General features: G+C 43.4%; 1 protein-coding gene across 1 annotated transcript in view; it reads right to left on the reverse strand.

Annotated features, from left to right (window-relative positions):
• LOC146857533 (uncharacterized) overlaps positions 1-21893 on the reverse strand; it is an 813297-nt gene that overhangs the window by 186349 nt on the left and 605055 nt on the right. The gene's annotated exons all lie outside the window — the stretch shown is intronic.

Consider the following 21893-nt stretch of genomic DNA (forward strand, 5'->3'; position numbering starts at 1 on the left):
TGACACTGGGCTGCAGTAAGGAACTGAGGCAGTGTGTTCAGAAATCAACGCATCGCCTACCCTTCTAGTAAGGAACTGACGCATCGCCTCCCCTGACAGTAAGGAACCAATGCATCACCTCCCCTGCCTAGCAGTAAGGATCCGACATATCACCTGCCCTGGCAGTAAGGAACGGATGCAGCACTTCCCCTAAGAGTAAGGAACCAACATATCCCCTGTACCTGTTTTCATCTTTGATTTTGAAGCATCAAGGGTACTTTGGGCTAAAAGAAATGCATAAATATATGTCTATGGATTGAACTTATTTAACCTTTGAAAAGTGGTATCTTTACTTGTATATGTTGGATTTTTGTGGTTTTAGACTTGTGTTATTCAAATAAACATTGGCTATTTGTCTAAACTGGTGTGGACTCATTTTGTGGTGTTGATACTGTGTGTGTGTGTGTGTGTGTGTGTGTACAAATGCTTTATACATTGCCTCTGAGATAAGCCTGACTGCTCGCACCAAGCTACCAAGGGGGTGAGCAGAGACTATCTTAGCTGTGACTTACCCTGACTAGAGTGAGGGTATTTTCTTATACTAGGTGCAAACCACTACCAACAAAAGACCCTATCCCTAATATGTACCATGTACCACATGTCATATTTGATTAATGTCAAAGTATTGTTAATTCAGACTGGTTTGCTGCAGAGAGGGTGGAGGAGGTTGTGACTGATTTCAAAGAGAGCACTCGTAAACAGGAAAGTTGCTGGTACTGTAGAAGGATGTGGTAAAGGCAACAATGCAGTGAGTGTGTTTCATAAAAATACAAGGTATGCCCCCACTGCAACGAACCACCATCTAGGGACTCACAACAAACCATCTTTCAAAGGATTGACGGGAAACTCCAACGGTTGCCCCCATGTGTAGAGCTTTGAAGAATGATAGTCCAAATACAGCATGTTCAGATCCTGTATGCCCACTTGAGATGTAGTATATTTTATCTCTATGCAAGATTAATCCGGTCCCCAGGACATTTCCCATTTTCTTGGAAGAAACCCTTGACATAGTCTTACATCTGAAAGCCAAAGTTTTGAAAATCTTATCGACAGGTAAGTTCAACATCTGTATTGATCAACATGATGCTAAGCCATTCCTATAGAGACTTCTAGCCCCATTTTGAATATTACCAAGACATCAGACTGCATCTTGAAACTTTCCAACAGGACCTCTGCACACCGGTAGGTGGCGCCGTGTGGCTCTTCCAAAGTGAAACGTACTCCTTGCAATGATGATCAGACACAGATCTGGAGCTACCTCTTGTCTCTTTGAGACTCCTATTACCTCAAAATGTTTAAACAGTGTGCAAGGGAAATGTCACCTCCCAAAAAGAAAGGGTTTAAAACTTGTAGAAACCGTCATAAAAAAGGTCTGTGACAAACCCGATGAGGGTCTGCCTGTGGTGCCTGGAGTCTGGTCACAACTGTAAGGTCTGCCGGTATTACACGTCGATGAAACTGAATGCCACAGAAAACTGGGAGTCCAAATTCAAAATCGCCAAGCACCCGAAGACACCATAATAGGATCGACCCAAGTCGAATATTTGGTCCCGATACGATTCCAGAAGTCGCAGGAGTCATTCCAAAGGTTGGTTTTTGTCTTGATTAAAGACATTGGTTAAATCAAAGAAAAAAAAACAAGAAATCTAATTGGGAATCGGCCTCTTCCCGCCAATCTGGCAATCGCAAGTACATCGGCACACTTCTCGATCTCACTCCCAAAGTCGATTGATATCAGAGTGTATTCTGCAACTTGATCCTGCACAGCCTCGGTTTTCAGGGCCAACTGCCCCTCCAAAACAGTTCTGCAATGCCTATTCGGATCCTTGCCCACTCCTTTGCGAGTCTTCGGTCTCATAGAGCTGAGAGTCACTTCATCTGGAAAACCGCTGGTTTACTTGGGGTGGGTGCAGGTTGAACCCTCCGAGCCCATAATGGAGCCAACTCTGACTCCAGTTCTGACTCCATATTCAGTTCCAGGGTCACGTCAGTTCCTGGAACTTGTATGCGGATGTGCACTCCATCGACGCCCCCCGGAAGATGAGGTGCTATTGTACTTTCTGACTTTGAGTCTGCACTGGTTCGACCAAGGCCATGCCTGGCCACTGTCGATGCACCGTTTTCTCTACCCGAGCCTTCACCAGGGAGTATATATACTACATTCCCTGTTTGGCAGAGATTCGGATGATTACAACACGGGTGATGAGATTGGCCAGCCTTACCACAAAGAGAATTGTTATGATAAGTTACAAGAGGGTACTTGCCTTGATATATCCCCTGAGTCAGACTCCTCTCACCCCCAGGTCCTGCCACTGAGTAAAGTATTTTAGGCAGTCGAAGTGCTCGACCTCCAGCTCCCACCATTAAGGTCAAGATCTATGTTCTGTCAGAAATTTTCAGCTTGGACAAAATCCACTGAGCCCCTCCTACCATTAACCACTTCAATGCGCATGCCGTCTCCCGGCCGTCATGAGTCATGGTAGTCGTGTGCTCATCACGGCCGGGAGCCGTCCGACCGTTGCCGCTCTGCCCATGCGCAGCTAATTCCCCGCCTGTGCGGGCGAATTAATCAGTGGGCGGAGTTCGTACGGCTCCCGGCAGTCATGAGCACACGCCCACTGTGATTCATGACGGCCGGGAGCCGTCCTGAGTACCTGGGTGCCACGCCCAGCCCCGCCCCCTCGCACCGCGGCAGATTTTGCCACGCGTAGAAGGGGTTAACAAGGCCCTAACAGATACCTTGTCGGGGCTGGTGCCAAATCTTACTCTGGCTACCCGGTCAAATGCCAAATTTCACAATGCCACTGACATGCCCCATTGACCCAGCATCTTTTATCTCAACACTCCTCCACTGAAAGCTTGGCGGGCATGTGTCTGCAAGCAAGACTAACCCTAACACATTTCCAACTACTACCCCTCATAGGTGAAGAAATTTGAAAAGAAAATCTTCTTGTGTACCAGCTTGGCACTTCAATATGCATATGCCAGCTGTTTCCTGGGGCACTATACCCACATCCTTTGGGATTAGGTGGCTCAGTCCTCCCAGGTGTTCCTGAAGATATCCGATGTGTCCTGACCCAAGCTATTAAGGACTTCCATGAAGCAGACAAGTTCACAATTCTTTCTGGCTTGGTCACTACGGATTCCATAGGGTTGGCCATTGGCACCAGTGTCGCCATTCCCCACCGTGTTTGGCTGAGGTCCACCAGTTTTTCAGATGATTCTCAATTGTCCCTCATGGACATGCCTTTAAATGAGACTCACCTGACTGGGGACAAGGCAGATTCAGTTTTCAAGTAGTTCATGGAGCGTAGGGTCATGGCATGCTCCCCGGGCTTATCGCTCTGCCTTGCCAACTGTGCTACCTGGTCAACCGCATCAGCCCTAGCTCTTCTTTAGCGGCTTCTGCAGAAGTACACAATACTGACAGCCAATCCATCCCCACAATGCAGCCAGCAGTTTTGAGGTTGTGCTGCACACTGCCTCCGTGATCAAGGTCAACAGGATGCCTGTCCACTACCGCCCCTGCTACCCCTCCTGCCAAACCCCTTTAGCATGCCCTTGGTGGAGTACAACCATCTAAAATAAGGCAGGAGCCGACAATTCGTGAAAAGGTTGACAGGCCATAACATTGGACAGGTGGGTCTTGCAAATTGTTCGATAGTGATATGTCCTACCTTTTATACTTTTGATTCTGCACCTTCCACTGCCTCCCCCAAACAACTGATGGAGGGCCATCTTTTCAGCAGGAAGTTCAAGCCCTTTTTGCCAATGGGGCTTTTGAGAGGGTGTTTACTCCAAAAGTAGGAAGTGGGTGTTATTCCAGCTACTTTATGGTGCCCAGAAAAGATTGAGGACTTTGTCCTCAAGGCCGAGAGGAAGGTGCCTTCAAAAGGCCTTCCTTTGGAAAGAGAAATTCAAAATGCTCACTCTGGCCCAGGCCTTGTTTGCCCTCAATCCTGGAGATTGGATGGTGGAGTTGGACCTGCTGGACACCTCTTTCCATATACTTGTCCTGCAGGCCCCTCAGCGTTACCTGTGGTTTGCAGTGGGATAAGAGCATTTTCAGCTCACTGTGTTCCCATTAGCCAGGGCCCCTTTGATATTCACAAAAATGATGGCGGTTGGAGCAGCACATCTTCAGAGGTCAGGGGTGCCAGACATCCCCTACCTCTGGGACTGCTATTGAACGCATGCTTGCCCTGGGCAGTTGTCAACCACATTGAGACAACAGCAAACCTCCTGTCATCTTTGGGGTTCACTATCAGTATGCCAAAGTCACACATAACTCCTTCTACAACGCTCCCCTTCATCTGAGAAATTGTGGACATGGATTGGTTTCATGCCTTCAACGCTAGAAAAGAGAGTCCAAGACATTTTGACTATAATCCCAATCTTTCTGCCTCGATCCTGTATTTCAGTGATGTTGACTATGAGGTTGCGGCAACTGATGGCCTCCTGCATCTTGCTGGTAAAGCACGCCAGGTGGCATATGCAGACTCTGCAATGGCATATGAAGTCTCAGTGGGCCCAACATCAAGGAGACCTCTCCAAACACGTTCAGATTTCAGAGGAGAGTCCAAAAGATCTGCAGTAGTGGTTAAAGGACCATGATTGAGTCAGCGGTAGACCCCTCTCCCAACCCCACCCAGAGCTAACGTGGTGACCGATGTCGCTTTTGGGATGAGGTGGCCATCTGGGAGAATGGGAGATAAGAGGCCTTTAATCCCTGGCAGAGTCCTGGCTGGATATTGACTTTTTATAGCTGAGGGCCATGCCCTTCTGCTGACAGCTTTCCTTCCATCAATTCTGTGGACGCCGGGACAGTTGCTCTCGAACAACAGCACAGTGATGCAGTACTGCAACAAACAGGGCGGGCTGAGGTCACAGACCCTGGGCCAGGAGGCCATACACCTCTGGAAATGGTTGGACCCCAGGGAATTTTGCTTGTATTCAGTACTCCTGATCTTGAGGATCTCTCCTCTGATCAGTAGAATACCATTGGTGCGGCGTGCGAGTGAGCTTTAAGCTCTCTGTGTCAACCCGCTGTACACCACCTTCTTCCCAGATAAGGTGGTTTTTCTGACACGTACAACAGTGTCACAACATTAGGCAAGAAGAATGCCCATTGGTCAAATCATTACCTTGCCAGTGTTCCATGCTCCACGGAACTCCTCCAAGGATGAAGAGGGACTCCACCATTTGGACCCCATGTGTTCACAAAGCACTATAGTCGGGACATTTTGCCTACTCGCTCCCACAGGACTTTTTAGTTGAGTTCATTCACAAACCCACCTTTGAATAAGCACTTCTTTGGTATCTATTCAACCGGTGAGGAATCTGCAGTTAAAAGCTTACATCAGAAGAACAAGTTTCTTATATTCGTTAATGCTCAATCTGGTAGAGAATTAGGAAATGTTGCTGGTGGTGAACCACATGGCAGGATCATTGCATGCCAGGGTGGATCATGAATGGCAGTTTCACCTAGAGGTGGTGCAAGGTCTCTTCCATGAATGGGGAGAACCGTGGCTCGATCTGTTTGTCACTGCAGAGAACACGCAATGTCAGCAATTCGAGCGAGAAATGCCTTGGAAACTCCAACTTGCAGAAGATGTGTTCCACCCTGCCCCAGACTGGCATTACCAGGCATCTAGTGTTTCCCCAGGGCTTACAGGATGGGGTCCAGGTACTCTGCTAGTGGGGACTGGTTTCGTTGCTGGCCACTGGCGGTCCACGTTCCTGTCTGCAGTTCTTATAGATAAACAAGCCAAAAGAAATGATTTAAAGAATGCTTTAAAACTATTTCTTTTTTGTGTTTGGGTAATTCCTGTCTCTAACAGACAGGAACATAGTTGGTTGATGCCCAGCTACAAAGCTGGCCCCCACCGTGCCTTCCCAGCGGAGAAACGCTGCACTTGTTCACTACGTGCTGTATAGGGACTGTTCTGGCAAAATTTACCAGGGCTGATTTTGAGGCCTAGTCCATCCCTGGTACCAACTCAAGTAGAATCAGGACTCCTGTATGCCTTTCTGTCGCTACCGCTCCTGCTATGAGTCCTCAAGAAGATCTCGAATGACTGGGTCCAAATCATCCTTGTGGCCTTGGATTGCGCATGGAGAGTATAGTATCCGGAACTACTGATCCTGAACATCGCTCTTCTGATCAGGCTGCCCCTTTGAGAGGATTTGCTGTTGTAATAGTAGGGTAAGGCTCTGCAACCAGGCCTTCACAAACTCCTTCATGCATGGAGATTGAGCGTTGATAGCTGAACACCTCTGACCTTCCTCTGGTAATGGTTGATGTCACCTTGGCAACCAAGCATCCCTCGACAAAAACTCTATACGCCTGCTGTTAGGACAACTTTGTGGCTTGGTGCGGAATTCTGCCTGGAGGGGGTCTATCTGCCAACTTATATGACATTTTGTTGTTTATTATGCCCTTAGCCAATCAAGGCCTTCCTCTGTTATAGGGTTTGGGGTTGCTGGATCAGACCTGATTATTTAAGTCAGCAGTTGTTATGCACTATTTGAAGGGGTTACATTTGTTTCATCCCTCTCCCTTTGTCATGCCAAAGTGGGACTTTAATTTCTTTGTAACATTTCTGATATGCACTCCTGTTGCCTTGAGGGTGAGAAGCATCAAGCAACAGCTATGAAGAGGCTTGGTGTTCTTCGTTGCCATACCATTGGTGCGGCATATGAGGGAGCTTCAAGCTCTCTGTGTCAACCCACTGTATACAACCTTCTTTCCAGACAAGATGGTTTTGCTGACACGTGGAGCAGCATCACAACATTAGGCAAGAAGGATGTCCATGGGTCAAAACATCACCTTGCCATTGTTCTATGCTCCGCCGCACTCCTCCAAGGAGGAGGAGAGACTCCACCATTTGAACACCAGGAGAGCTCTAGGCCTTCATATTGATCGTACCAAAGAACAATGGGTGGAAGCTCAGCTGTTTGTGGGTTCTTTGGAGCAAACAAAAGGCCAAGGCCGTGAAAAAGAGAAAAACCTCCAGCTGGATGGTACTTTGCATTGAGATCTGCAGCACACTGGCCAAAAATCAGCCCCAAGAAGGACTGCGTGCTCACTCTATCAGGGCCACAGCTGTTACCATTGAGTTGACAAACTGAGCCCCTGTGACAAACTGAGCCCCTGTCCTGAACACTTGCCAGGCGGTTGATAGGCATCCCTCCATATGTTCCCAAAGCACTATTGTCAGGATGGTCAGATCTGCAACAGGGGCTTTTTGTCCACTCGCTCAGACAGGACTTTCTGGTTTGGGTTCATTAACACTCCCAACTCCAAATAAGCACTGCTTTGGTATCTATCCAAAAGGTGAGGAATCTGCAGCGAAAAGTGAAAAGATTCCATCAGAAGAACACGTTACTTATCTTCAGTAATGTTCTTTCTGGTAGAAACTCTATCTAGCCGCAGATTACTCACTGACTCTCCCATCCTCCCCATTCTGTTCTTTGACTTTATCAATTAATAAGATCCCAAGTCTACGAATCTGCACACTTGTCACAACCAATTTGCTATTAGGGCTCTGCGTCTGGAGGTGTTAACAGCTTTGAAAGAAAAATTACACCAGCACAGAGGAGCAGTGCTAATAGAGGCTCCATATGTCATTTCTGGAACGGAACACCCTCAGCGTGGAGCCCCACAGTACCACCTACAGGCACACAGACATACAGCTGAAAAGCTTCCAGATCCAGTCTTATGTGTGGTGAATATTCAAAAGGTGAGGAATCTGTGACTAGATAGTCTCTACCAGAAAGAGCATTATTGAAGGCAAGTAACTTGTTTGTTTCAACCAAACTAAGCTTTAAAGAAGTCTACATCAACTAAATGCTGACTTATGATTCCGAACCACACTATTGTGTTCACATTCAATATCAAAACTACAAGCCCTCTGGCACAACAGCACATTTAATTGGATGACTAATTATATTAACTCTCTCATACATGCACCATCATCTTCCAACACACAAGACAGATCCAAAGACCACTCTGACTAGACATTATGAAAAGGTTTTTAAAACTTCCATAACACTCGCAAAACTGACCCATAAAACACATTGGACCCAGAAAGCCTGCACCACAAGATCAGCAATGTCCACAAGAATGTTTGGAGGCAGGTCCTTGGGCATCAGGCAGGGTCAGATTGGTAAGGTGGGCACTTGGGCAATGGGTGATGAGCTGGTATCTGAGTTGCAGTGGTGAGTCGCTGTTTTAGCCAGCATGGTGACCCATTTAGGCTGTGTCTCTGCTAGTCAGATGCCACCAGCGGCCCAGTGGGGGGCTGAGTGGCCATTCTGGAGGCAGATGGGTCTCTATTTCCGCCCTTTTACCAACAGGGCAGATGTGTAATTCCCAGTCTTTTGCTGGGCCTTCCCATTAATGCATGCAGATTGAGCAAGGGAAGGGGGCCAGAGCAGACGTGGCTTTACTTATATTCAGGTGTGGTTTACCATTGTGAACAAATGTGTGTACAAGGAACCCTGATAACATAAGCATTTATATAAAATCTCAGTGAAGTTAGGAAAGCATGCCTCTAATAGAGAAGCCCCCTTCTTCTGTTTCTGTCCTCCCAGTTTTCATAACAGCGCCAGGACACCTCCGGGTATTTGCCGCGCTATACAAAACTCAATAACATAACATAACATAACACTGAAGCAGTGTTTTGCGAAAAGACATAATTGAGGCCACTTTTTTTTAGGGTGCCAGGGCCTATTTTTGATCCCAATCCAACCCTGAAGTCAGATGCTCAAAACTCTAAAATACCATACCACCAGCCTAAGAGCAGGAACCAACCACCTCCTGTTCAGAAAACTGAAGACCAAATCCTTTGACAAGGCATTATTCTGATGTTTAGAATCAATAACAACAGCATTATAGCAATACTGATTAAAGTAGCTTCAACTCCCCTGCGATTTGACTCTTCCTCCCTTCACTGTGCCAATACACACTCTTTCTTCATTTAGAGCTCCCTAGCAACTGCAAGACTGCATGCCTGCTGCTTTACAAAACTCATCAGTAAAGCAATATCAGTTGACACAGCTCTGTAACTCATGACCCATGATTGTCAATAAAATACTGACATCAGTTGATTAGAAAGAATGTTATATATTGCCCCATATATCCTTCATGTTGAAAATGACTATATTTAGCGTGGTTCTTCCCCAGATTGTCTTTCTTTCAGCACACTATTGTTGCTGAACCTGTTTTTGATGGCCATAGGACTCTGTACACTCCATTACTGCCAAACATTGCTTGTGCTGTCCCTTTTAAACATGCTAAAATTGCCAGATACCCAATTGGCACATTTAATGTACTTATGTTACCATATACTACAAAGTTAAATGTACCTTTGGTCTTTACATTAAATGCTACAAGTGGGCTAAAGAAAAAGAGAAGGGAAGGTGCACTCGGTCAAGGACCCTTATACAAGCAAAAACAGTATTCTGAGATGCATTTTCATCCTTTATTCATTTTCTTCAGTAAGAGGATAGGCACACAGCCAACGCGTTTCGTTCCCTCAAGCCTTGGGAACTTCGTCAGGGCTTCAAACGGGTATAGGATAACGTCAATAAGAGCCAGAGGAGATAATACCATGGGAGTTGAAAATAGCAATCTCGAAAAGTAAATCAAAAGACACCAATGTCACCGAATTCTTAAAGAGCAATTGCGTGAAGTTATATTCCGATCGACACAGTAACGCTTCGAAAGCGTGGCCTTTATAGGGCTTTAAAAGATTATATAAGATATCTGAAATGTTCTATCATGAAGAGGCGCAGTATGATAGCTGGTAACCCCAGGTTCAGTAAAGAGGGCTAAAGCACTCATTATGCATTTAAGGCAGGGTGGATGGTATTTGAAAATACATGCCATACTTTTGAGATAGTTTTACATGTCTCAGCAGTGAAAAATCTCCAAAGTTGTTTTTCACTGTGGCAAGGCTGGTCTCCTGTAGACTAATGCTGGGTTACCTTATAAATAATTTAATAAGTGATAACTTCAGTTTGGTAACAGTTAGTAAAATACTTGTTCCACTCATTTTAGTTGTAATGTAAAATCCTCTGTATAAACTTTACCATTAGAGTTAGACAAAAGGGTGTCCCTCACCCACAGGCTGGCTCTGAGGATAAAAGTGGCATTCCTAGATCCTGAAATAAGAACACTCCTGGACCTGTGAAGATCAGAAGAAGGTCTGCCCTGCTGAAGGAAGAACCGGAAGGAAGACTTGCTTGCCTTGACCCCGGAAGTGACTCCAAGGGTCAGTTGGCTGATCACCAGTTCGAGCTACTGGGACACAACAAGCTTCCTGAGTACTTTCCTCTTTTACAGGTGAGAAGACCCAACTGGACCTGACCTCATCCCCTCTGTTGGTATCTATGGGAATGAGTCCTGACCCCCACATACTGTCCACAAGGTTCTGGACCTTTGGCTATGGTCCGAGTGTACTCATCCATACCTGACAGCAATCTTCACCAGATTCGATGCCGAACGGCACCTGACCGATGCATTTGACAAACACAGACGCTGAGCAGCACCCTGGCGATTCCGGAGTTCACCACTCTTTGAGCACCACTTCCAGCTTGCACTTCTGGTGACTCGTCAACAACCACTTTTTGTTCCTAAAAGGTCTGAAGTCCAAAGGTACACTTTCCACTGGGATGAACCTGGTCCCTGTTTATGACTCAAGCTCCATCGGGGTCAGCCCTAACTTTTTACTTAGATCTGGTCTAGCGTAACTGGTTAACTGCAGATGGAGATTGGTGCTTCCTGGCACAATTTCTAATCCAAACTTTAAAAATTCATATCTCCGGTTATATTTATAGAATTTTTGTTGTTTTGGTGTCATTTTCTTTATTAAAATGCCCTTACCGCCGCTTGCTGCCTGCCTGACACTGGTCCTGGGGGAATTCAGCAACCCACGTGCCAGGAGGTGCCGATAAGTGTTTTCCGTGCCCGGAGGCGCATAAATCATCGCGGCGCTCCTGCAGCGCGGGACGCCCGCAGGCATACCCAGGCCAAGGCAGGCCTGTCTGCGCCCCCCTCTTGTTTCTGTGCTATGAGAAGTTTTATCTGGTCTTCCTGTTCCCTAAGGACAAGCGCAACACTGACACTGTAAGTCTGACCTACTTGGAGTTACTGTCTTTTGGCAATATTTTACATTCGTTTAACCTATGACTCCCTACTTTGGATCCAAGTAACGGTGCACTGTATGGAAATGGGGAAAAAGAAAAACCCGAGCTCTGCACTAGCATAGTCTCCACCAAAATCACACTAGTCAATAATGAATTACATAACAGTGGCAATGGGGGCTGTTGAGAAGCAAATCTTAAGTGTGGAGGAAGCTCTAACCATCTGCTTGGAGAATCCCCCTGAAATAGTAAACTCTGGTACACTTCCTTCAAGTGCAGCCCAATTCATCGAATTGCAGACTGAGAGAACTTGGACTGTGAATAAGGATAATAACAAGATGTGCACAATCCTTACCTCTCCAGGCACTTTGAATGCCCATCCCCTATCTAAGCGTCCAAAGATTCCAAGGAGCTGCCCAGTCGATCCTATCGCAGCTCCACCTGATGGGCATGTAAAGGCTAAAAAGAGGGCTCCAGCACACAAGCTGGGTGCAACCCCTGAGCAACCTAGAGCTGTTAATCAGTACCCAGCGCAACCCTAGACTGCATTCCATGGGTGACCTCTGTTCATACCCTGACTGAACTTATTAAACATCTGTTTGCAGTCTTACGAACCGACTTAAAACTATAGAATGTGCTGTGTTAACTTGTGTTGAGCAATTAGGCTCAACAAATCTTTATTGTGGGACAAATGATCATGGTAATGCCAATTTTGATGCTTTAACCTCTAGAGCCTCTCTAACTCCCCTGTTACAAAAACCTGCACCAGGGAACCCTAAATTACCCAGACGACCAGCGTTAAATCTAGAGCCCCAGCGTCGCCCTGTTCAAGCTATTGACGTAGACAGGGTTTATATCGAAGATGCACCAATTGCTTCTGTGTCTAACACCTGCTCTGGGGGTTCTGCCCTTATTTACCCTTTGCCTATCAAAGACAGATAAAATCTTCCCCCTGCTGCTACCCCATATGTGGTCATTTTGGCCGATGTCCCGACCCTAGGTGTCCTTCCTCAAGAAACATGGGACTCGTTGAGAAACAAGGCTCTTAACTGGTTAAACACCAGAGTTGGGATGGGGGGAGCACTTTTTGCAGATTTTAAGATGCCCAGATGGGTAGGGTGGGTTGGCAGGGTGCCCAAAGTGCTGCAGGGGGGACTGTGTGGTACTCTCTTTTAAAACCCCAGCACTAGTTAGTGATACTGGGAAGGGCAAATTCAGCACTTTTGAATTCAAATCAAATTTCAGTCCTACTGCTAGGTTTCTTTTATAGGCCCCCTTCACAATTGCATAGACAGGTGAATGCTGGGTCACAGCAATTTTTCCAAATACAACCAGCTGTCCAACCACCAATTGTAAATTCAATCAATGTACGTCCCTTGATTTATCCTATTGCAACATCCAATAGATTTGATTGCCTCTCTAGTCCTGCTGGGGTGGACCGAATACAGGCTGAACTAGTGTTAGGAACCTCTTTGTATAATCCCGTCCCTATTACCGCGACCCCTGTTAATAACCGCCAGATAGAAGAGGATCTATCGGTTACCCAACTAACTGAAGAGTGTGCTGCGCTGAGTAATGAGATAAATAAGGACTGTATAATTACTGACCTAAGTACCATTACTGTCTTATGTTGGAATGTAGCGGGGCTCCGTAGCAAGAATAGTTTACCTGAATGGTTAGACTTTGTGACAGGTTTTAACATTATTTATTTGCAGGAAACATAGGTCGTGGAACCAATCTATCTGAATGGGTATAAAACATTTAATTCTCCAGCTACTCCAACGAAGCATGGCAGACCCAAGGGTGGTACCTGTATTTATGTGTCAAACAAACTAAGTTCTTCTATTGCAAATGTAAAGTTCCCTAACACTTTTTATCAAATTGTTTCTGTTGAGTTAATGTCTATAATAATGCTTGTGACTCAGAGATACCGGTCATCCTGGACCAACTGGATATTGATCTAGAATCTTTAATTACCAAAGAAATAGAGACGGTGTAGGGGGGGGTTAAATATCCAACCGTGTAAATTGCCATCCAACAAGATCTGTGGTTTTTCGTCAGCGATGAATGATGATGTTACCCATTTATACACTCAATCAATCAATCAATCAAAATACTTTATTCGATTTCATCACATGGAAATCATAAAAGTTCAAAATAGCAACATATACATAGGCATATCCACAGTAATCAAGTACAAAAGACGTGTTACAAAAAAAAGGGAAGCAATTCATCATAATATTCTATTCACAGATAAAAGAGAAATTAAATATTAAAAGTGTTAAAATAACAAGTTACCAAAATTACATTGTGGCTTGTGACCTAATAATCGCTTTCAAGTAAGTCTTGACTGCCATGATCGTGTCCGATGTTTCCATCATCTGTAATCTCAAAAACGCTACCCTGCAGTATCTAATGTTCCAATTTTTAAGGATCGGTCTAAGATATCGCTGCCTGGGTATAGAAAAGTATTTACAGTGCATTGTTGATTGTAGTGACACGTCATCACAGGGACATACAGAGACTTGAGATGACCAGACATTTGTCACTGGAAATAAAACCATTCTGTAAAAGGAGCCAAGTCGAAAACGGGCCAAGAGCATGCGACTAAAACTATCTTGTACTAGCAACAAATAATGTTGAGTGCCCGTGCCACTCAAGATCAAGTGGTTCGCCATAACGGAGTGCTTAACACTCTCTTGAGCCCATCTTTGATCTTCAAAATATTTCAGGCAGAGTGACTTCAAATCTTTCCTAGAAATATCCACCAAGGTGCTAGGATCTGTAAAATATGCAGGGTGCCCCATAGCCCGAGTAGTCGTTTTTATATAATTAAGCCACGCCGTATCTTTGACTCTCTCCAGCTTAAGGCAATCTAAAATTATTTCTCTGTTAAAAACTGTCTCATCTGTGATCCATACCTTATGCCACAATAATAGTGGGGCTATCTTGATAGTATCCGATATATAAGAGAGTCCCAATTCCTGATGGCAACTGTACGTGGCAGAAGAAATGGGTACTCCCAGAAGATAACGGATAAAACCATTTTCACACGTTTGTATAATGTCTGGGTTTTCAATGCCCCACAATCCGGCCCCATACAACCCCGTGGACACACATTTGGCCTTAAAAACTTTCAAGAGTTCTGGCACAGGTCTTCCTCCTATTGTTTTAGCAAAATTAATAACTGCCCCCAGGGCTCTGCTAAAGTTCAATTTCCTAGCTTTGATGGCTGATTTCCATGTTCTCTTTTTGTCAAAGCTTATGCCCAGGTAACAGAAGGAACCTATAGTTTCTACTTTTCTGTCTTCGATAAAAATGTTACATGTCGTGCCTCTACTAAAGCCACAGACCATGGTGTATGTCTTTGTTGTATTCACTCTTAGGCCCCTCTTTCTCATGTATATAACAAAGCTGTTTACTGCTCTTTGGAGGCCTAGTTGAGTTCTTGACATGATCACCGCGTCGTCGGCATAGAGTAAGGCGGGGACAGGGTTACACCCAATAGTCGGGTAATCATTTTGCTCTCTATTGAGGTGTTGTCCCAGACTATTGATGTAGAGTGTAAAAAAGAAAAGGGGCCAGTATACACCCCTGTCTGACACCCTTTTCGATTAAAAAAATTTCCGAACACTCCCCCTTTTTTCCGTAGCGAACCCTTGCCCCCGCATTCCTATACATTTCTTTTATACACAGTATTAAAACCCTGTCTACTTTAAGATCTTCTAAAGTATTCCATAACATGCCATGATCAACCCCATTGAAAGCTGAACTCAAGTCTACAAATGTAAGAAAAAGTTTCCCCCACTTTGCTTTAGTATACTTATCTATTATGAGAGCTAAGTTTAATCCCTGTTCAATGGTTCCCATGCCTGAGCGGAAGCCATATTGTATTTTTGTTAAAAAACCTGCCTCAACGCCCAGGTTTGGAATCTATTAAGAATTATTCTCCCAGCAATTTTCAGTAGGGCGTCCAGAAGTGAAATGGGCCGATAGCAACTAGGCTCATTTCTGTTGCCCTTCTTGAAAATGGGGACCACTATCGCATCTGACCACGTGGGAATAAGTTTAAAAGTAGTACAACTATTCAAAACCTTCGTTAATAGTGGGGCCCACAGGTCAATATTTGATCTGTAGACATCCACAGGGACCCCATCCGGGCCAGGGGCCTTCCCTGCCGCACTCTCCTTAATTGCTCCTATCACCTCCTTCAGGGTGAAATTCAGACCCAGAGGAAAAACATCATGAGTGTGAGCAACTCGGTTATCCAGGACCACTCCCGTGGATTTAAAAAAGTTCCTAAAGAATTCCACCCACCTTTCACCTGTAATTGCCACGTCTATAACATCATCCTCTCTATCTTGGTAGAAAGAAGCGTTTACAGCCTTCCAGAAACTAATGTTGTCTCTCCTTAGACCCGCCTGATGTAATGCTTCCCAGGCTTCTTTCTTTAGCCGGCTTTTACGCTTTTTCCGGGCTAGGTGATAAGCATTCCTTGCCTTTCTTATATTCTACGGCCATGGGCTCCAGGTTTGCGCCCGCTTACGCCGGCCTCTTTATGGGCTGGTTCGAGCGGGTGCACGCCTGGGGCCGACATGCCTCTGCATGGATGGAACACATACTCTTTTGGGGCAGGTACATTGACGATGTCATTATCATCTGGAATGGACCTGTCCCTGAATTGATGAGTTACTATCACTTTCTCAATGACAATCCATACAACATAAGATTTACGGTAAACTGGAGCAGGGAGAGGATTGACTTCCTGGATATCCAGTTCTTTGTACATAACAATTTAGTACAGAGTATAATTCATCGGAAGAGTACCGCCTGCAATAGTGTATTACGCTATGTTAGTGCCCATCCTCGACATGTAGTTAACAACATCCCTTTTGGGGAGATGATAAGAATGAGGAGGATCTGTAGTAGTCAGGAGGGATTCATTCAAAATGTGACAGAAACTAAAAAGAGATTCATTGCTAGGGGTTACCCTGTGCCCCTTATGAATAAAATTGAGAAAAGGGCCTTAAAAGTGAAGAGAGAAAGTACTCTTGAGAAAAGAATGCCACAAATAGGAAGTAAGGAGTGCCCCACCACTGCCCTTGTGACCACTTACAACAGGGACAGTAGTAAGATCTTCAATATCCTTAGAAAACATTGGAGGTTACTTTGTGAAATACCGGGCTTAAAGGATGAAATAACTAGGACACCCAGGGTCACTTACAGACGAGGCCAGAACTTGAGGAATTTATTATGTCCTAGTTTTGTAACATCTCCTAAAACTCCCAATTGGTTGACAAGGGGGTTTCTTTACGTGTATGAAATGCAGTGTGTGCAAAATGGGAAGAAATAGGACACGCACGTTCCAATATAACACTGGTAAAACACATAAGATTAAACACACCATTACGTGTAAAACCAAGTTTGTAACATATATATTGGGCTGTCCGTGTGATATCATTTATGTGGGCAGCACTAAAAGGGAACTCAAAGTCAGAATACAGGAACACCTGAGAGCGGCAGAGAAGGGTGATTCTAAATACCCCCTTACAACACATATCCAGGCCAAACGACACAAGCCTAATGAACTGTGGTTCTTTGGGATAGACCATATACCACCATCCCCCAGGGGAGGAAACAGAGAGCTGGAATTAAGAAGAAATGAGGCTGGCTGGATATGTAGACTTCGATGTGTGGAAATGGGGCATAACACTGAATATGAAATGCATTACTTTCTCTAAAATATATCAATGCCTTATGAATGTTGATTCAGGTTCATTATATACTACCATGTGAATCTCCTGTATCTAACTGTCATCATTGTTAACCTTGTTACCCCGACTTCCATTCTTGCACCGTTAATGACTTGTTATGAACTGTTATGTTGCTAGACTTAGTGGTACCTGGGTGTTAATCTGGAACTAAGTAACCCATTATTTGCTACAGTTATCAATTTCCAATTTTTCTTAATCTTCACAATATCTGGATGATTTAGTGAAATTGAATATCTTATGAGCTCTATTCCATCGACGAGGACTCAATTGATTAATTCCTGATTAGTAAATGCCTGACTACAGGGTATGTATTTTGCGCCCTAATAGGATGCCTAATTATGGCATTTCACTTATTATTGATCTTTTAACTTTAGAAGTTCCATGATTTTCAAATGACTCATTATATGTACCGGACCCAATGTTGAGTCAATTACCCTTCCAATATGGCGACCATTTGTGACACTGTATTGGGGGGTTGACGTTGACTATTACCTTTTCCGGCATAACATGCCCTCTCCGCGGCACCAAAAGATAAACCATTATACGTTTCTTTTCTTGTTGCGTACATTATCTCTTATCTTCGGGCCTTCTATATATGTTAGCCCTGTGACAGTAAGACGCACTGTTAGTTTTCTTTGAGTTTACGCTGTGAGCATTACCTTTCCAACATGGCCACTATGTTTCCCCTTTTTTTTTGATTCACAGTGACGATATGACATGTCCTTTTCGCGGCACAAATGAAAAACCATCACGTGTTCCGTTTTGTTTCGTTGCGTATATTATCTCTCATTTTCTGGCCTCTTACATATGTTAGCCCTGTGACAGTAAGACGCACTGTTAGCTCTCTCTGACTTTACGCTGTGAGCATTACCTTTCCAACATGGCCACTGTGTTTCCTGTTTTTTGACTCACAGTGACGATATGACATGTCTTTTTCACAGCACTAAAAATAAACCATTACGCGTTCCGTTTTTTATTGCGCACATTATTTCTCATTTATTAGCCTCCCACATATGCTAGCACTGTGATACTAAGACGCATTATTAATCTTCCCTGACTCTATGCCTTGAGCATCACCTTTTCAATATGGCAACTATGTTTGTCTTACAATTTACAGTGACGGCGCTCTGACGCAACTTCCGTTATTTCGAAGCGAGAAACTCAGGTGTTTTGGGTTTTAAGCCTTGACCAATACTACTTAAACGTGCGAGCAAAACCACCGTTTGGTGCAGATTTCTGACGGATTTGGTTCTATCTTGAATACTGAACATGCGGAATCGGGTAGGTTATATGTTGAATTTTATATTATATTTCTTTCCCCACAACTGAGTGTATTATAGTCGGTATTCCCTATAAACTTAAACCTTTGGTTCTTGGTTGATATTAAGGGGTTCGTGGGATTCGAGCTCTTTTTTACGACAAGCGATATGTCGCCCTTATCAAAGTTGATTGAACCATATGGCCTTTTGATCCGTATACGATCTAACTGAGCCCAACACTGATCTAATTCAACTGGGATCGCTCGGTGCGCTGAAGTCACTCATATAAGCATTGGCACGCCGGATCTTGCCTTTAGCCACGCTGTTGCTTTTTCTTTCCTTTTTTTTTTTACTCTTTTTTTCTGTTGTTATATCCGGATTTCTCTAAAAAACTAGTTCTAATTCCTTCACCAAGGATGACGCGAAAGGGATTATTTTAATAGAGTTTCACTCTATGCTGCTAGCTTTAAGGTCGTACCTAGACCAATCTTACACACCATATGGCCAATCAGGCCACCTCTTCTATTTAACAGAGTTATAATGTGAGTTTACTCACACATAGTGAAGGAGTGACTATGTTTGCATACTGTTAAAATATTAATTCAGTGTGGTTCATCTTGTGTGATTGGACTGCCATGTTTCCGCTTTCAGGCAACTTGAAGACTTTGGCTTCTGTCCGTATCATTGGATGAAGTCTGACTTTGTATTATACTGAAAGAACGGGACCTCCTGTTGTCATTTGTTTGACATACACTCGCCCTCCAACTGATAATTTTATCTTGTGAATGTAAGTACAGATACTCCCATGAGGAGTCCTTCTTTTTAACATCTTTTGGAGGTCCATATATTATACATATTGACTGTAATGTTTATTAATGAGAATCATTACACCAACTTTGTCGCTTTTTTCTTGGATAACTTCTGTTCTAGTTTAAGGTCACCACAACAAATGATTTACTCACATTATTTCATTAATGGATTTTCGTTACAAAATTCCCTTGTTTTATATTTTTCTACTTTGGCTCTTTTCAGTGACGTTGAATGATGTTCTAGAAATTGCCACGAATATAAACACACACCGATATATTACTATTTACGGTGGGTACATCTTCAGGTCTCTCCCCTTCTTAAACTTAACTGAGCCCGTTTGGATATAATAAGATGATGATTACAATCAAAAACGATGTTCTCTTTTTCTCGTACTTTTTCGCATATATTTTTCCGTTAGTTTTGGAGTCTCTGATTAAACACTAGCATAATTAATGCAGATTTAACCTAGGAATGAACCTATCGCTGAAATTAAAAATTTTTTTTTTTTTTTAATAAATATATGCTTTCAAGCTGTTATACAATTTAATTCATGTCTGTATGTCTAGTTGACGTTTAATCCGACTAGCCAAATGGAAAATGACGATCACGAACTTTTCTATGAACAACTCGCAACAAATGTTGGTTTGATGGCAGTTTTTAGCTTTCTTATGTCTTCTTAGTACTGTTAAAAGTGATGTCTTTTTTGTAATATTTATATGAATTGGTTCTTTGTTATAAATTATGTTTGTTATGTATAGTTCGGTTTTGTCATTACAAAATGTTGTTATATGTGTTATTTATATATATCTTTTATATATGCATTTTTGCAGCCCTGAAGAAGTCCCAAGTTGGACGAAACGCGTCGGCTGCTTTGGCTGTTCTTAATGTCATTATAACAAATGAATAATAAAGAAGAATTTTTTGAAAAGAAAACGCATCAAGTACATGGACTAATTTAACACATTTTACATTTGTTGAAGTGGTGCACCTTTTGCTGTTTGTTTACATTTGCTCCAGAACCTGGGGAAGCACTGTGCTGGCGGGTGCTATTCAAGAGTGCACACGTGGGGTGAACTTAAATTATCACCAATCAATATAATGGGTTAATCGATAATCCGGTGCTGCCCTAGAGGGATACCGCTTGCTCTTCTCTTTTCTGCCTTTCTTATATCCTCTTTACATTCTTGCACTGTTAATGACTTTTTATGAACTGTTATGTTGCTAGACTTAGTGGTACCTGGGTGTTAATCTGGAACTAAGTAACCCATTATTTGCTACAGTTATCATTTTCCAATTTTTCTTAATCTTCACAATATCTGGATGATTTAGTGAAATTGAATATCTTATGAGCTCTATTCCATCGACGAGGACTCAATTGATTAATTCCTGATTAGTAAATGCCTGACTACAGGGTATGTATTTTGCACCCTAATAGGATGCCTAATTATGGCATTTCTCTTATTATTGATCTTTTAACTTTAGAAGTTCCATGATTTTCAAATGACTCATTATATGTACCGGACCCAATGTTGAGTCAATTACCCTTCCAATATGGCGACCATTTGTGACACTGTATTGGTGGGTTGACGTTGACTATTACCTTTTCCGGCATAACATGCCCTCTCCGCGGCACCAAAAGATAAACCATTATACGTTTCTTTTCTCGTTGCGTACATTATCTCTTATCTTCGGGCCTTCTATATATGTTAGCCCTGTGACAGTAAGACGCACTGTTAGTTTTCTTTGAGTTTAGGCTGTGAGCATTACCTTTCCAACATGGCCACTATGTTTCCCCTTTTTTTTTTTGATTCACAGTGACGATATGACATGTCCTTTTCGCGGCACAAATGAAAAACCATCACGTGTTCCGTTTTGTTTCGTTGCGTATATTATCTCTCATTTTCTGGCCTCTTACATATGTTAGCCCTGTGACAGTAAGACGCACTGTTAGCTCTCTCTGACTTTACGCTGTGAGCATTACCTTTCCAACATGGCCACTGTGTTTCCTGTTTTTTGACTCACAGTGACGATATGATATGTCTTTTTCACAGCACTAAAAATAAACCATTACGCGTTCCGTTTTTTATTGCGCACATTATTTCTCATTTATTAGCCTCCCACATATGCTAGCACTGTGATACTAAGACGCATTATTAATCTTCCCTGACTCTATGCTGTGAGCATCACCTTTTCAATATGGCAACTATGTTTGTCTTACAATTTACAGTGACGGCGCTCTGACGCAACTTCCGTTATTTCGAAGCGAGAAACTCAGGTGTTTTGGGTTTTAAGCCTTGACCAATACTACTTAAACGTGCGAGCAAAACCACCGTTTGGTGCAGATTTCTGACGGATTTGGTTCTATCTTGAATACTGAAAATGCAGAATCGGGTAGGTTATATGTTGAATTTTATATTATATTTCTTTCCCCACAACTGAGTGTAATATAGTCGGTATTCCCTATAAACTTAAACCTTTGGTTCTTGGTTGATATTAAGGCGTTCGTGGGATTCCGAGCTCTTTTTTACGACAAGCGATATGTCGCCCTTATCAAAGTTGATTGAACCATATGGCCTTTTGATCCGTATACGATCTAACTGAGCCCAACACTGATCTAATTCAACTGGGATCGCTCGGTGCGCTGAAGTCACTCATATAAGCATTGGCACGCCGGATCTTGCCTTTAGCCACGCTGTTGCTTTTTCTTTCCTTTTTTTTTACTCTTTTTTTCTGTTGTTATATCCGGATTTCTCTAAAAAACGAGTTATAATTTCTTCACCAAGGATGTTGCGAAAGGGATTATTTTAATAGAGTTTCACTCTATGCTGCTAGCTTTAAGGTTGCATCTAGACCAATCTTACAC

Source organism: Triturus cristatus, chromosome 3_2, assembly GCF_964204655.1.
Source record: "Triturus cristatus chromosome 3_2, aTriCri1.1, whole genome shotgun sequence".
Taxonomy (NCBI): Eukaryota; Metazoa; Chordata; class Amphibia; order Caudata; family Salamandridae; genus Triturus; species Triturus cristatus.